The 15,037-nt window shown below is 52.8% G+C and overlaps 1 long non-coding RNA gene across 1 annotated transcript; it reads left to right on the forward strand.

Annotated features, from left to right (window-relative positions):
* The first annotated feature begins 10,181 nt into the window (after positions 1-10,181).
* LOC146542179 (uncharacterized) lies at positions 10,182-14,680 on the forward strand. The gene is made up of 2 exons (XR_014880356.1): positions 10,182-10,318; positions 10,879-14,680. It is a non-coding gene; the product is annotated as an uncharacterized LOC146542179 (long non-coding RNA).
* The last annotated feature ends 357 nt before the right edge of the window (positions 14,681-15,037 follow it).

Raw genomic sequence — 15,037 nt, forward strand, 5'->3', positions numbered from 1 at the left:
CAGCGGAGCACCCCCTACCGCTTGGCCGGTGAGACGCCGAGCGGTGTGGATCGTGCAGCTGCTGCTGCTGGTGCTGTGCCGAGCAGCGCCTCCGTCCTGCAGCTCTTCCCAGCTACCAGCTGGCGGCGCTGGTGTGCATGCAGAGTGCATGCCAGGGCAGGGAATGTTTTGGGAAGGAAGGGGAGGTCCCAGCGCTACGGGGCCTGCCCAATGGGAGGAGTGGCCAGGACAGGAAATCCCTGCCCTCTAGCTACACTGGGAGGCGCCATTTTGTTTCAGTCTGCGTTCCAGAGTGAGCTGCCGCCATTTTGTGAAACTTCAGAGGCACCATTTTGTTTCAGTCCACAAGCCATAGGGAGGAGCCTCCATTTTGTGTCCCTTTGTAAGCCACGTGTTTCCGTAGCGCTCGGTGATTGGCCCTTGTTTTAGCAGCTGTCATTTTCTCCGCTATGGCTCGGAGCGCTTGGATGCTCCCTCTGGAGCAGGAGGTGCTCAGATGTTACAAGCCGTGTGTTCGTATGCACGTGTACAGAGTGCAGGTGCCCAGGTGCTGTCCCTGGAGGTTGAAGGTGGCCTCTGAGGAGAAACCAGGGCGGCCCCAAGGCAGATGCAGTCCTTTGGATCCAGCTGCGGTGGCACTGCCACAGGGCAAATCTGAGCCCAGCACGTGAGTTGGAGGTGCCTGGGAGCACGTATCACAAAGGGAGGACAAAGAGGACAGCAGGTGCTGTCAGGCAGTTGGGAGAGAGGAAGGAAAAGTGTCAGAAATGGCCCTGCTAAATGTCAAGAAGAGCCGAGGAGGAGCAGGAGGTGGATCGGAAGGAGGAGCAGGAGGAGGAGCAAGAGGAGGGGCAGGCTGAGATGGTAGAAAGATGAGGAACGGGAGGAGGAGGAGCCAGAGAGGGGGGAGCGGGAGGAGGCTGTGGTGCTCCAGGAGCTGGGGCAGAGCTTCCCCTGCCGCCCGAGGAGGAGAGCATGGCCCAGAGCAGGCTGATGTGTCCCGAGGGAAGCAGCAGCTCTCCGTTTGCCGGTGCGGGTGCAGGGGAGAAGGGTTAGGTGGGAGGCGTGTCAGGGGAGGAACTGTGACGAACCGTCCGTGACGGCTGTGGGTCCCGAGGCACGTGGGGAGGTGAGGTCCGAGCACTGCGTATAAAGGAGAGAAAGTGAGCCTGGGAAGGAGCAAGAGGGGGAGAGGTGGGAAGCGTTTTTGTGCCTTGCAGTCCACCGCTGTTTGCAACTAGCAATAAAGTAAAGGCACTCAGTGCACGTTGAGATAGTTTTGCCTGGGAAGATGATTGGTGAGTGAGCTCCCTGTCTCAGTGTTCGCGCTTGATGGAGATTTCCCATCTTATTCTCCACCCTCTCCTGCTGCGGACAGAGGGAGGGAGTGGCAGTGTGGGCATCGGGCTGCCGGCCAAGGTCGGACCTGTGCAGCTAAATGTATCTCGGTGACATCTCGAGAACGCACCTGATACATGCTAGGCAATCTATTGCATTTCCAAAGAAGGAGGTGCTCCAGAGCCTGTCCGACACTCTGCAGTACTGCAGCACTTTAAGTGTTGTGATTTGGCCTGGGGGTTAGAGTGTCTGGGCCTTGCAGGGTCTCCCGGCTGCTGGTTACTGGCTTCTTTTCATGAAAACGGGGGTACGGAAGACACGCGTGTTTTTAGCTGTTGCAGAACAGTGCTTGCACAGAGCCAAGGACTTTTGTGCTTCATCCAGTGAGGTTCATCCAGCGAGGAGGCAGGGGACGGACCAGAAGCTGGGAGCGGCCACAGCCAGGAGACAGAGCCACACAGCTGCCGGCCCAAACGGGCCGGGATGTCACGCTCAGCCATGAAAGCTGGTGTCAAGCAGGACGAATGGGTCAAGGAGGGATGGATGCTGGTGCCTTCCCAAGAGGTTGTTCCGTGCCATGAGCCGTCTGTTCCTGGATGTGGCTGAATATTGGCGTGCCAATGGGAAGCAGCGATTGCGTTCCCCGTTTTCCTTGTCGCGCGGGCCTGGCTTTTGCTTTCCCCGATAAAGTGTCTTGCTCTCAGCCCCTTGAGTTGTCGCACCGTCACCTTCCCTCCTTTATCCCGGCTCCCGGCCTGGGGCCTGTGAGAGAGGGGTGTTTTTCAGGCTGCCGGGTTAAAGCACGACAGCACGAGGTAACAGACGCACGTGTATCAAGATAACAAGATACGTAACGATACGTGCATGTACTCCTAAAAGCGTGGATGTCAAAGGGGCAGCCTGTTCTTTCTAGGTGATGCTTCTGTTGCACTGCGTGGATGTAGAAATCAAGCAGGCACACACAGCAAAGACTGCTTTGGTTGGAGGAGCTCCTCAGCAGCAGAAAGTGGTGGCTACATCTTCCCAGCCTTTGTGCCGAAAGCTCAGGTGGCTCCCGGAGCGTGCTTCAGGCACGCTGAAGCCTAGCTTACAGACATCGCTGCGCAGGCCGTGGACGAGATGAGCACAGGGGTGTTCAACCAGCTGAATTTGTTTCTGCAACGGCTGTGTTTCCTTGCCCGGTACGTGACTTGTAACACCGAGGAAAGGAAGCACCTGGGCACAAGTGGCCACAGCAGTTCAAATGGCACAAATGCAGACAGGGTGTGCAGGTCACTTGTTCTCTCACCGTCCCGGTTAAGGACAGGAGCAGCCCGCCTGGCCAACCAGAAAGGGGCCACCAACCACCTCCCCAAACTCACTGCTAGCCGTGGTCCCGCTCACTGACTGCACAGTTTCAGGAACACCTGGCTACACGCAATGGGCAGCGGAGCACCCCCTACCGCTTGGCCGGTGAGACGCCGAGCGGTGTGGATCGTGCAGCTGCTGCTGCTGGTGCTGTGCCGAGCAGCGCCTCCGTCCTGCAGCTCTTCCCAGCTACCAGCTGGCGGCGCTGGTGTGCATGCAGAGTGCATGCCAGGGCAGGGAATGTTTTGGGAAGGAAGGGGAGGTCCCAGCGCTACGGGGCCTGCCCAATGGGAGGAGTGGCCAGGACAGGAAATCCCTGCCCTCTAGCTACACTGGGAGGCGCCATTTTGTTTCAGTCTGCGTTCCAGAGTGAGCTGCCGCCATTTTGTGAAACTTCAGAGGCACCATTTTGTTTCAGTCCACAAGCCATAGGGAGGAGCCTCCATTTTGTGTCCCTTTGTAAGCCACGTGTTTCCGTAGCGCTCGGTGATTGGCCCTTGTTTTAGCAGCTGTCATTTTCTCCGCTATGGCTCGGAGCGCTTGGATGCTCCCTCTGGAGCAGGAGGTGCTCAGATGTTACAAGCCGTGTGTTCGTATGCACGTGTACAGAGTGCAGGTGCCCAGGTGCTGTCCCTGGAGGTTGAAGGTGGCCTCTGAGGAGAAACCAGGGCGGCCCCAAGGCAGATGCAGTCCTTTGGATCCAGCTGCTGGTGGCACTGCCACAGGGCAAATCTGAGCCCAGCACGTGAGTTGGAGGTGCCTGGGAGCACGTATCACAAAGGGAGGACAAAGAGGACAGCAGGTGCTGTCAGGCAGTTGGGAGAGAGGAAGGAAAAGTGTCAGAAATGGCCCTGCTAAATGTCAAGAAGAGCCGAGGAGGAGCAGGAGGTGGATCGGAAGGAGGAGCAGGAGGAGCAAGAGGAGGAGCAAGAGGAGGGGCAGGCTGAGATGGTAGAAAGATGAGGAACGGGAGGAGGAGGAGCCAGAGAGGGGGGAGCGGGAGGAGGCTGTGGTGCTCCAGGAGCTGGGGCAGAGCTTCCCCTGCCGCCCGAGGAGGAGAGCATGGCAGAGCAGGCTGATGTGTCCCGAGGGAAGCAGCAGCTCTCCGTTTGCCGGTGCGGGTGCAGGGGAGAAGGGTTAGGTGGGAGGCGTGTCAGGGGAGGAACTGTGACGAACCGTCCGTGACGGCTGTGGGTCCCGAGGCACGTGGGGAGGTGAGGTCCGAGCACTGCGTATAAAGGAGAGAAAGTGAGCCTGGGAAGGAGCAAGAGGGGGAGAGGTGGGAAGCGTTTTTGTGCCTTGCAGTCCACCGCTGTTTGCAACTAGCAATAAAGTAAAGGCACTCAGTGCACGTTGAGATAGTTTTGCCTGGGAAGATGATTGGTGAGTGAGCTCCCTGTCTCAGTGTTCGCGCTTGATGGAGATTTCCCATCTTATTCTCCACCCTCTCCTGCTGCGGACAGAGGGAGGGAGTGGCAGTGTGGGCATCGGGCTGCCGGCCAAGGTCGGACCTGTGCAGCTAAATGTACTCTCGGTGACATCTCGAGAACGCACCTGATACATGCTAGGCAATCTATTGCATTTCCAAAGAAGGAGGTGCTCCAGAGCCTGTCCGACACTCTGCAGTACTGCAGCACTTTAAGTGTTGTGATTTGGCCTGGGGGTTAGAGTGTCTGGGCCTTGCAGGGTCTCCCGGCTGCTGGTTACTGGCTTCTTTTCATGAAAACGGGGGTACGGAAGACACGCGTGTTTTTAGCTGTTGCAGAACAGTGCTTGCACAGAGCCAAGGACTTTTGTGCTTCATCCAGTGAGGTTCATCCAGCGAGGAGGCAGGGGACGGACCAGAAGCTGGGAGCGGCCACAGCCAGGAGACAGAGCCACACAGCTGCCGGCCCAAACGGGCCGGGATGTCACGCTCAGCCATGAAAGCTGGTGTCAAGCAGGACGAATGGGTCAAGGAGGGATGGATGCTGGTGCCTTCCCAAGAGGTTGTTCCGTGCCATGAGCCGTCTGTTCCTGGATGTGGCTGAATATTGGCGTGCCAATGGGAAGCAGCGATTGCGTTCCCCGTTTTCCTTGTCGCGCGGGCCTGGCTTTTGCTTTCCCCGATAAAGTGTCTTGCTCTCAGCCCCTTGAGTTGTCGCACCGTCACCTTCCCTCCTTTATCCCGGCTCCCGGCCTGGGGCCTGTGAGAGAGGGGTGTTTTTCAGGCTGCCGGGTTAAAGCACGACAGCACGAGGTAACAGACGCACGTGTATCAAGATAACAAGATACGTAACGATACGTGCATGTACTCCTAAAAGCGTGGATGTCAAAGGGGCAGCCTGTTCTTTCTAGGTGATGCTTCTGTTGCACTGCGTGGATGTAGAAATCAAGCAGGCACACACAGCAAAGACTGCTTTGGTTGGAGGAGCTCCTCAGCAGCAGAAAGTGGTGGCTACATCTTCCCCAGCCTTTGTGCCGAAAGCTCAGGTGGCTCCCGGAGCGTGCTTCAGGCACGCTGAAGCCTAGCTTACAGACATCGCTGCGCAGGCCGTGGACGAGATGAGCACAGGGGTGTTCAACCAGCTGAATTTGTTTCTGCAACGGCTGTGTTTCCTTGCCCGGTACGTGACTTGTAACACCGAGGAAAGGAAGCACCTGGGCACAAGTGGCCACAGCAGTTCAAATGGCACAAACGCAGACAGGGTGTGCAGGTCACTTGTTCTCTCACCGTCCCGGTTAAGGACAGGAGCAGCCCGCCTGGCCAACCAGAAAGGGGCCACCAACCACCTCCCCAAACTCACTGCTAGCCGTGGTCCCGCTCACTGACTGCACAGTTTCAGGAACACCTGGCTACACGCAATGGGCAGCGGAGCACCCCCTACCGCTTGGCCGGTGAGACGCCGAGCGGTGTGGATCGTGCAGCTGCTGCTGCTGGTGCTGTGCCGAGCAGCGCCTCCGTCCTGCAGCTCTTCCCAGCTACCAGCTGGCGGCGCTGGTGTGCATGCAGAGTGCATGCCAGGGCAGGGAATGTTTTGGGAAGGAAGGGGAGGTCCCAGCGCTACGGGGCCTGCCCAATGGGAGGAGTGGCCAGGACAGGAAATCCCTGCCCTCTAGCTACACTGGGAGGCGCCATTTTGTTTCAGTCTGCGTTCCAGAGTGAGCTGCCGCCATTTTGTGAAACTTCAGAGGCACCATTTTGTTTCAGTCCACAAGCCATAGGGAGGAGCCTCCATTTTGTGTCCCTTTGTAAGCCACGTGTTTCCGTAGCGCTCGGTGATTGGCCCTTGTTTTAGCAGCTGTCATTTTCTCCGCTATGGCTCGGAGCGCTTGGATGCTCCCTCTGGAGCAGGAGGTGCTCAGATGTTACAAGCCGTGTGTTCGTATGCACGTGTACAGAGTGCAGGTGCCCAGGTGCTGTCCCTGGAGGTTGAAGGTGGCCTCTGAGGAGAAACCAGGGCGGCCCCAAGGCAGATGCAGTCCTTTGGATCCAGCTGCGGTGGCACTGCCACAGGGCAAATCTGAGCCCAGCACGTGAGTTGGAGGTGCCTGGGAGCACGTATCACAAAGGGAGGACAAAGAGGACAGCAGGTGCTGTCAGGCAGTTGGGAGAGAGGAAGGAAAAGTGTCAGAAATGGCCCTGCTAAATGTCAAGAAGAGCCGAGGAGGAGCAGGAGGTGGATCGGAAGGAGGAGCAGGAGGAGGAGCAAGAGGAGGAGCGAGAGGAGGGGCAGGCTGAGATGGTAGAAAGATGAGGAACGGGAGGAGGAGGAGCCAGAGAGGGGGGAGCGGGAGGAGGCTGTGGTGCTCCAGGAGCTGGGGCAGAGCTTCCCCTGCCGCCCGAGGAGGAGAGCATGGCAGAGCAGGCTGATGTGTCCCGAGGGAAGCAGCAGCTCTCCGTTTGCCGGTGCGGGTGCAGGGGAGAAGGGTTAGGTGGGAGGCGTGTCAGGGGAGGAACTGTGACGAACCGTCCGTGACGGCTGTGGGTCCCGAGGCACGTGGGGAGGTGAGGTCCGAGCACTGCGTATAAAGGAGAGAAAGTGAGCCTGGGAAGGAGCAAGAGGGGGAGAGGTGGGAAGCGTTTTTGTGCCTTGCAGTCCACCGCTGTTTGCAACTAGCAATAAAGTAAAGGCACTCAGTGCACGTTGAGATAGTTTTGCCTGGGAAGATGATTGGTGAGTGAGCTCCCTGTCTCAGTGTTCGCGCTTGATGGAGATTTCCCATCTTATTCTCCACCCTCTCCTGCTGCGGACAGAGGGAGGGAGTGGCAGTGTGGGCATCGGGCTGCCGGCCAAGGTCGGACCTGTGCAGCTAAATGTACTCTCGGTGACATCTCGAGAACGCACCTGATACATGCTAGGCAATCTATTGCATTTCCAAAGAAGGAGGTGCTCCAGAGCCTGTCCGACACTCTGCAGTACTGCAGCACTTTAAGTGTTGTGATTTGGCCTGGGGGTTAGAGTGTCTGGGCCTTGCAGGGTCTCCCGGCTGCTGGTTACTGGCTTCTTTTCATGAAAACGGGGGTACAGGAAGACACGCGTGTTTTTAGCTGTTGCAGAACAGTGCTTGCACAGAGCCAAGGACTTTTGTGCTTCATCCAGTGAGGTTCATCCAGCGAGGAGGCAGGGGACGGACCAGAAGCTGGGAGCGGCCACAGCCAGGAGACAGAGCCACACAGCTGCCGGCCCAAACGGGCCGGGATGTCACGCTCAGCCATGAAAGCTGGTGTCAAGCAGGACGAATGGGTCAAGGAGGGATGGATGCTGGTGCCTTCCCAAGAGGTTGTTCCGTGCCATGAGCCGTCTGTTCCTGGATGTGGCTGAATATTGGCGTGCCAATGGGAAGCAGCGATTGCGTTCCCCGTTTTCCTTGTCGCGCGGGCCTGGCTTTTGCTTTCCCCGATAAAGTGTCTTGCTCTCAGCCCCTTGAGTTGTCGCACCGTCACCTTCCCTCCTTTATCCCGGCTCCCGGCCTGGGGCCTGTGAGAGAGGGGTGTTTTTCAGGCTGCCGGGTTAAAGCACGACAGCACGAGGTAACAGACGCACGTGTATCAAGATAACAAGATACGTAACGATACGTGCATGTACTCCTAAAAGCGTGGATGTCAAAGGGGCAGCCTGTTCTTTCTAGGTGATGCTTCTGTTGCACTGCGTGGATGTAGAAATCAAGCAGGCACACACAGCAAAGACTGCTTTGGTTGGAGGAGCTCCTCAGCAGCAGAAAGTGGTGGCTACATCTTCCCCAGCCTTTGTGCCGAAAGCTCAGGTGGCTCCCGGAGCGTGCTTCAGGCACGCTGAAGCCTAGCTTACAGACATCGCTGCGCAGGCCGTGGACGAGATGAGCACAGGGGTGTTCAACCAGCTGAATTTGTTTCTGCAACGGCTGTGTTTCCTTGCCCGGTACGTGACTTGTAACACCGAGGAAAGGAAGCACCTGGGCACAAGTGGCCACAGCAGTTCAAATGGCACAAACGCAGACAGGGTGTGCAGGTCACTTGTTCTCTCACCGTCCCGGTTAAGGACAGGAGCAGCCCGCCTGGCCAACCAGAAAGGGGCCACCAACCACCTCCCCAAACTCACTGCTAGCCGTGGTCCCGCTCACTGACTGCACAGTTTCAGGAACACCTGGCTACACGCAATGGGCAGCGGAGCACCCCCTACCGCTTGGCCGGTGAGACGCCGAGCGGTGTGGATCGTGCAGCTGCTGCTGCTGGTGCTGTGCCGAGCAGCGCCTCCGTCCTGCAGCTCTTCCCAGCTACCAGCTGGCGGCGCTGGTGTGCATGCAGAGTGCATGCCAGGGCAAGGAATGTTTTGGGAAGGAAGGGGAGGTCCCAGCGCTACGGGGCCTGCCCAATGGGAGGAGTGGCCAGGACAGGAAATCCCTGCCCTCTAGCTACACTGGGAGGCGCCATTTTGTTTCAGTCTGCGTTCCAGAGTGAGCTGCCGCCATTTTGTGAAACTTCAGAGGCACCATTTTGTTTCAGTCCACAAGCCATAGGGAGGAGCCTCCATTTTGTGTCCCTTTGTAAGCCACGTGTTTCCGTAGCGCTCGGTGATTGGCCCTTGTTTTAGCAGCTGTCATTTTCTCCGCTATGGCTCGGAGCGCTTGGATGCTCCCTCTGGAGCAGGAGGTGCTCAGATGTTACAAGCCGTGTGTTCGTATGCACGTGTACAGAGTGCAGGTGCCCAGGTGCTGTCCCTGGAGGTTGAAGGTGGCCTCTGAGGAGAAACCAGGGCGGCCCCAAGGCAGATGCAGTCCTTTGGATCCAGCTGCGGTGGCACTGCCACAGGGCAAATCTGAGCCCAGCACGTGAGTTGGAGGTGCCTGGGAGCACGTATCACAAAGGGAGGACAAAGAGGACAGCAGGTGCTGTCAGGCAGTTGGGAGAGAGGAAGGAAAAGTGTCAGAAATGGCCCTGCTAAATGTCAAGAAGAGCCGAGGAGGAGCAGGAGGTGGATCGGAAGGAGGAGCAGGAGGAGGAGCAAGAGGAGGGGCAGGCTGAGATGGTAGAAAGATGAGGAACGGGAGGAGGAGGAGCCAGAGAGGGGGGAGCGGGAGGAGGCTGTGGTGCTCCAGGAGCTGGGGCAGAGCTTCCCCTGCCGCCCGAGGAGGAGAGCATGCCAGAGCAGGCTGATGTGTCCCGAGGGAAGCAGCAGCTCTCCGTTTGCCGGTGCGGGTGCAGGGGAGAAGGGTTAGGTGGGAGGCGTGTCAGGGGAGGAACTGTGACGAACCGTCCGTGACGGCTGTGGGTCCCGAGGCACGTGGGGAGGTGAGGTCCGAGCACTGCGTATAAAGGAGAGAAAGTGAGCCTGGGAAGGAGCAAGAGGGGGAGAGGTGGGAAGCGTTTTTGTGCCTTGCAGTCCACCGCTGTTTGCAACTAGCAATAAAGTAAAGGCACTCAGTGCACGTTGAGATAGTTTTGCCTGGGAAGATGATTGGTGAGTGAGCTCCCTGTCTCAGTGTTCGCGCTTGATGGAGATTTCCCATCTTATTCTCCACCCTCTCCTGCTGCGGACAGAGGGAGGGAGTGGCAGTGTGGGCATCGGGCTGCCGGCCAAGGTCGGACCTGTGCAGCTAAATGTATTCTCGGTGACATCTCGAGAACGCACCTGATACATGCTAGGCAATCTATTGCATTTCCAAAGAAGGAGGTGCTCCAGAGCCTGTCCGACACTCTGCAGTACTGCAGCACTTTAAGTGTTGTGATTTGGCCTGGGGGTTAGAGCGTCTGGGCCTTGCAGGGTCTCCCGGCTGCTGGTTACTGGCTTCTTTTCATGAAAACGGGGGTACAGAAGACACGCGTGTTTTTAGCTGTTGCAGAACAGTGCTTGCACAGAGCCAAGGATTTTTGTGCTTCATCCAGTGAGGTTCATCCAGCGAGGAGGCAGGGGACGGACCAGAAGCTGGGAGCGGCCACAGCCAGGAGACAGAGCCACACAGCTGCCGGCCCAAACGGGCCGGGATGTCACGCTCAGCCATGAAAGCTGGTGTCAAGCAGGACGAATGGGTCAAGGAGGGATGGATGCTGGCGCCTTCCCAAGAGGTTGTTCCGTGCCATGAGCCGTCTGTTCCTGGATGTGGCTGAATATTGTCCTGCCGATCAGTTATTGTGCTCCAGGATCTTCGTCTGAGTGTTTAGAGCACTGCACATGTGAGTGTTAATAGGCACGATGTGTTCACATTTAATGAGAATAGATGTTTGTATTGGAATGTGTATAGATACTTTATAGGATCATGAATGTAGACCTTTTTAGAGAATAAAATATGGCAGACACTGAGTCTTGGATACTGTGCGGTTTGAAATCTATAAATCTAATTGTTTGATAACAACCCTGGGACATTTGGCTGGGAGGTTTTTGGATGTCTACAGGACAAAAAGTAATCAGTTTTTGGGTTCACCCCCCCAAAATCCCCGATGTTTTCAGCTGGAACGTTTAGAAACCTTTGCAAGGTATTCAACCAATCTTCATTCCACGACCCACTATGCACGCGCAGGAGGGGAGGGTCTGCGTACTAGGAAACTCCTAGGAGTGTTATGAATATTTATCCAAGTTATGGGAAAACTATTGATTATGTATTTATTTGTCCTATATCTGTAGCATAATTTTTTCTAGATGGTGTGCAAGTTAGCCAGATTTATCCCCCTTGCACCTGGTTTCTGCACAGCTCTGAATAAACCGTACCTGCTTTGTAATCTTGCTTGGGTTACAGAGTTTGACTCCACACGTCAATTTGGCACCCCAAATGGGACAACCTCTGCTCGAATGCAGGACCAGTTAAGAAGAGGGACACCTTAGGCATGCCCCAAGATTTCTCGGAAGGAGATTCCCCTTCCTCATCTGATCACTGTGGGAGCAGAGAAAGACCATCCATCGGTGTACCAGGTATTTGTACGGAATGAAGGGAGCCCATAAGCCCTATGGAGATGTCCTACACTGGGTATAGCCATTGCTGCTGCCCCTGGGTTGATTAGTGAGCTCACAGGTTTGGTAGGTGGCTGGCTGGGGTGGGCAGGCTCTGGCGAGTAGCTCCTTGCGAGAGCACCCTCTAACAGACCATGTAAGTTGTACATGGGGTAAGGGGACAGGATATAGTGGGCATCCTGTCAAATGGTTATCTGGTTGTGATAACAGTTATATGTTGTATAATTGCTATTACCATCTGTTGTAAATGTTCGGTACCATGTATCTGAATTAATACCATTAGAATATTTGGGATATCCTCTGAGGAAATTAGAACTACGAACTGAGAAATTTTAAACTTATACTTTGACCAAGCCTGTATTGTGTGAGTGTAGTGAGGGTGAAACATAGCTAAGCTACAGAGAGAGAGCAGAGTCCTGGTCTGCTGTTTTGTTTTCTCATGAGGGAAATAGCCGGAGACAGACAACGCTAATGTTCTTTTTGTTTTCTGTGTTATTTGTTCGCACATATGTATTTTCTCAATTTAAATGAAATTTATAGATTTCGATGATGATGGAAATACGTGTTATTGATCATAGTAAAGGAATACAGAGGGAAGTTTGGACCCTGGAGGGAGGCAGAGAGAGGAAGGATCCTGAGGATAAATTGTACTGATTATTGCCACTGTCTTTGTTGATTGTTTAACGTTTATGTAATGAAAGTTTTACCTACAAGGCTGTTATGGAAAAAGGGGTGTCTAAAGTACCGAGAAAGCCCCCTGGGTTGTATTTTGGCTCACTGGAGAAACATTGCTGGTGAGCCAGGGGGAATATTGAATAAGAAACCAGGAACATAAATGGAATAATGGGACCGGTTTTATAATTGAGTACCCTAATCATGAGACCAAGTGCTGGGTGTTTGTGGAAGCTGAAGAACTGTATTGTTTGATCTGTGGATTTTGAAGGGAATGTGACAAACTGTTTTGATGGTATAAGAAAGTGTAATTGTTAATGGTATGCAGAAATAGAATCAAGAGTATTTAGAAGTGTAACTGAGGGTACAAATAGTGGAATAACATAGAAAGGAAAAAAGTGATAAAGTGAGATTATCTGTGCTGGCATGAGAGCAACCCCCCTGCACAATTCCCCTGAAAGCAGAACTTGGTGTGAGAGAGTGAGCTACGGATGAGATTGCTGCTGTAAACGTTACTTGCAAAGGAGGAGTTGGAGAGGATAGGGTACTGGAAGTGTGAATGGCTCTGCAGAGATCTAGGAAACCCGAATCCCAGTGTTAGCACTGGAAGCCTCTGGAGAGGAAGAGGTAAAACTGAAATATGATGTTAGTCATTTATGTAATGATGAGAGTTTGGAAAGTGAAAAGTTTGGAAAGGGCTGAGGAAGGCAAAATATGGGTAGGGTGTGACAGGGATGTCAGGACTGAAGAGAGGGGAGCAGAATAAAGAGGTTTATCTTTTGGTGGATACCAGTGCCTCTTACCACCTGTAGATGATTTTGTAACAGTAGTAGGAGCTAATGCCCAATAAGAAAAGGCTTACTTTTGAGGATCAATTAAATATAGGCTGAGAAAACAAGTAGGAATGCATAAATTCTTGTACATGCCAGGTTACTTTGGCAAGAAATTAAATAAAACTGGAGCTAAGGATCAAACAATATTAACTGATTGAGAATTGTAAGTCTGCCTTTAATACAAACTGGGAAAAACAAGATTGTAACCCCAGAAGTTATAGGAATCTTGAATAAGATATACTTAGGAGCGTGGATATCAGGGATACCTGGCAGAGCCAAAAATGCAGCCCTAAATAGAAGTTAAGTTAAAAGCAAGAGTTAGGCCCAGGCAGGGTAAAGCAGTGCCCTTTGAGGATATGTGACTGTAGATGGATAAAAGAAATAATAGATAATTTTCGGATTTTGGATTACTAATGAATACGAATCCAAATACACTACTCCAAACCTGCTGATGAAAAAAAATTGGAAAGCAAGTGCTATAGTTTGGAATAAGATTTGAGGACAAGTAATAGAATAATTGAATGCATACATTCAGTGGTGAAAAATCCGTACACTTTATTAACGAAGTTAAGGAACGAGTAACTTGAGTTTACCTTCTGGATTTGAAGGATGCCTTTTCTGCCTGGTTTGGCCAGAAGAAGCCTAAGGTTATTTGCCTTTGAATAGAAAAACCAAGATGGGGTGAAAAGACTCAGTTAATCTGAACAGTGTTACCCAGGGTTGTGAGAACAGCTCAATGATTTTTTTCAGAATTGGTCAACTTGTGAGGTTCCTACTCCGAGGGTGGAAACTTACTGCAGTATGTGGATGTTACAAAAAAACAAAAGAGGACTGTGTGTAATGGACTGTGAATTTGCTGAATTTCTTGGTATAAATGATTATCAAGTTTCTCAACAGAAAGCACAAATAAGTCCACAGTAAGCAGTGTATTTTGTATATGAGATTACAGCTGGACTTCAAACCTTAAGGACTGTCAGGAAAGAGGCCATCTGCCAAACCTTTAGCCACAAACTGCCAAGGAACTCCGTACGTTCCCAGGAATGACAGGATAGTGCTGATCGTGATACACAACTATAGATTGTTGGTAAAGCCAAAATATTATATGAAATGGGGAGGCAAGATGGGCATTCCCTCAGCTGAAATAAGAATGAAGGCCCTCCACTTTGAGGCTATCAGCTCACATGAAAAACAGGGAATAGCCCTGGGAATCCTTGCCCAGAATCTTGGACCCTATCAAAGGGCAATGGCACACTTCTCCAAACAGTTTGATGGAGCAAGGAATGGCTCGGGTGCTTGAGGGCGGTGGCTACATTAGTACTCAATACTCAAGAAACCAGTCAAGTTATGGTACGCCAAAGAATAACAGTTTTAGTATCTCATACAGTGTCTAATGTATTAGACGTAAAAGGGGGGCATTGGCTCTCACCCCAAAGGTTCCTGAAATCCCAGGCCAGCCTGGTAGAGCATGATGATGTAGAACTAATTGTAACTACTATTGTCAACCAGTATCTTTACTTAGCGGAACTCCTGGAGAATAAGTATTTTGTGCCTGCTTTAAAACAACTGATGCTACATATTCCAGCCAGTTGGACCTGAAGGACAAATTCTTAGAAGATTCAGAAGACACCTGGTTTACTAATGGTAGCAGTAAGGCAGGATACGCAGTAGATGCAACTGACAAGATTATTGAAGCAAAATCATTACCTGAGCGGGCATTCCCTCAAAAGGCTGAAATAACTGCATGGACAAGAGCCTTAATTATACGGAAACATGCTAATTATGTATTTGGGTTGCTAAACATGGTAGTACAACCTGAAAAGAGCAAGGATTGCATAAACAAGAAAAACAGCATGATGCAAATCTACCAAAGAGTGTGGTTGTTATACATTGTAAAGCACATACGAACAGTAACACTGTACAGGAAACTGGAAATAAGATGATAGGTCAGGTGGCAGAACAGGCAGCTAAAGAAGGCTTTAATTCCAGACAGTAAACTTAAAATCTAAACTAAAATCTGAAACTCATATCTAACCATATTAGGCCCAATGTCTGCGAAGCACTGAATAAACAGTACCTGCTTTGAAATCTTCCTTGGGTTACAGAGTTTGATTCAGCAGGTCAGGGCACAGCATCCCCTGCTGCCCAAGGAGGAGAGCATGCCAGAGCAGGCTGATGAGTCCCGAGGGAAGCAGCAGCTCTCCGTTTGCTGACGTGGGTGCAGGGGAGAAGGGTTAGGTAGGAGGCGTGTCAGGGGAGGAACTGTGACGAACCGCCTGTGATGCATGTGGGTCCCAAGGGACGTGGGGAGGAGAGGTCCAGGCACTGTGTATTAAGGAGAGAAAGAAAGCCTGGGAAGGAGCAAGAGGTGGAGAGGTGGAAAAAAATTGAGTTCCTACAATCCAAAGCTAATTGAAATTCGCAGTGAAGTCGACTCACAGCAAG

This window comes from Meleagris gallopavo, chromosome Z, assembly GCF_905368555.1.
Source record: "Meleagris gallopavo chromosome Z, MGAL_WU_HG_1.1, whole genome shotgun sequence".
NCBI lineage: Eukaryota > Metazoa > Chordata > Aves > Galliformes > Phasianidae > Meleagris > Meleagris gallopavo.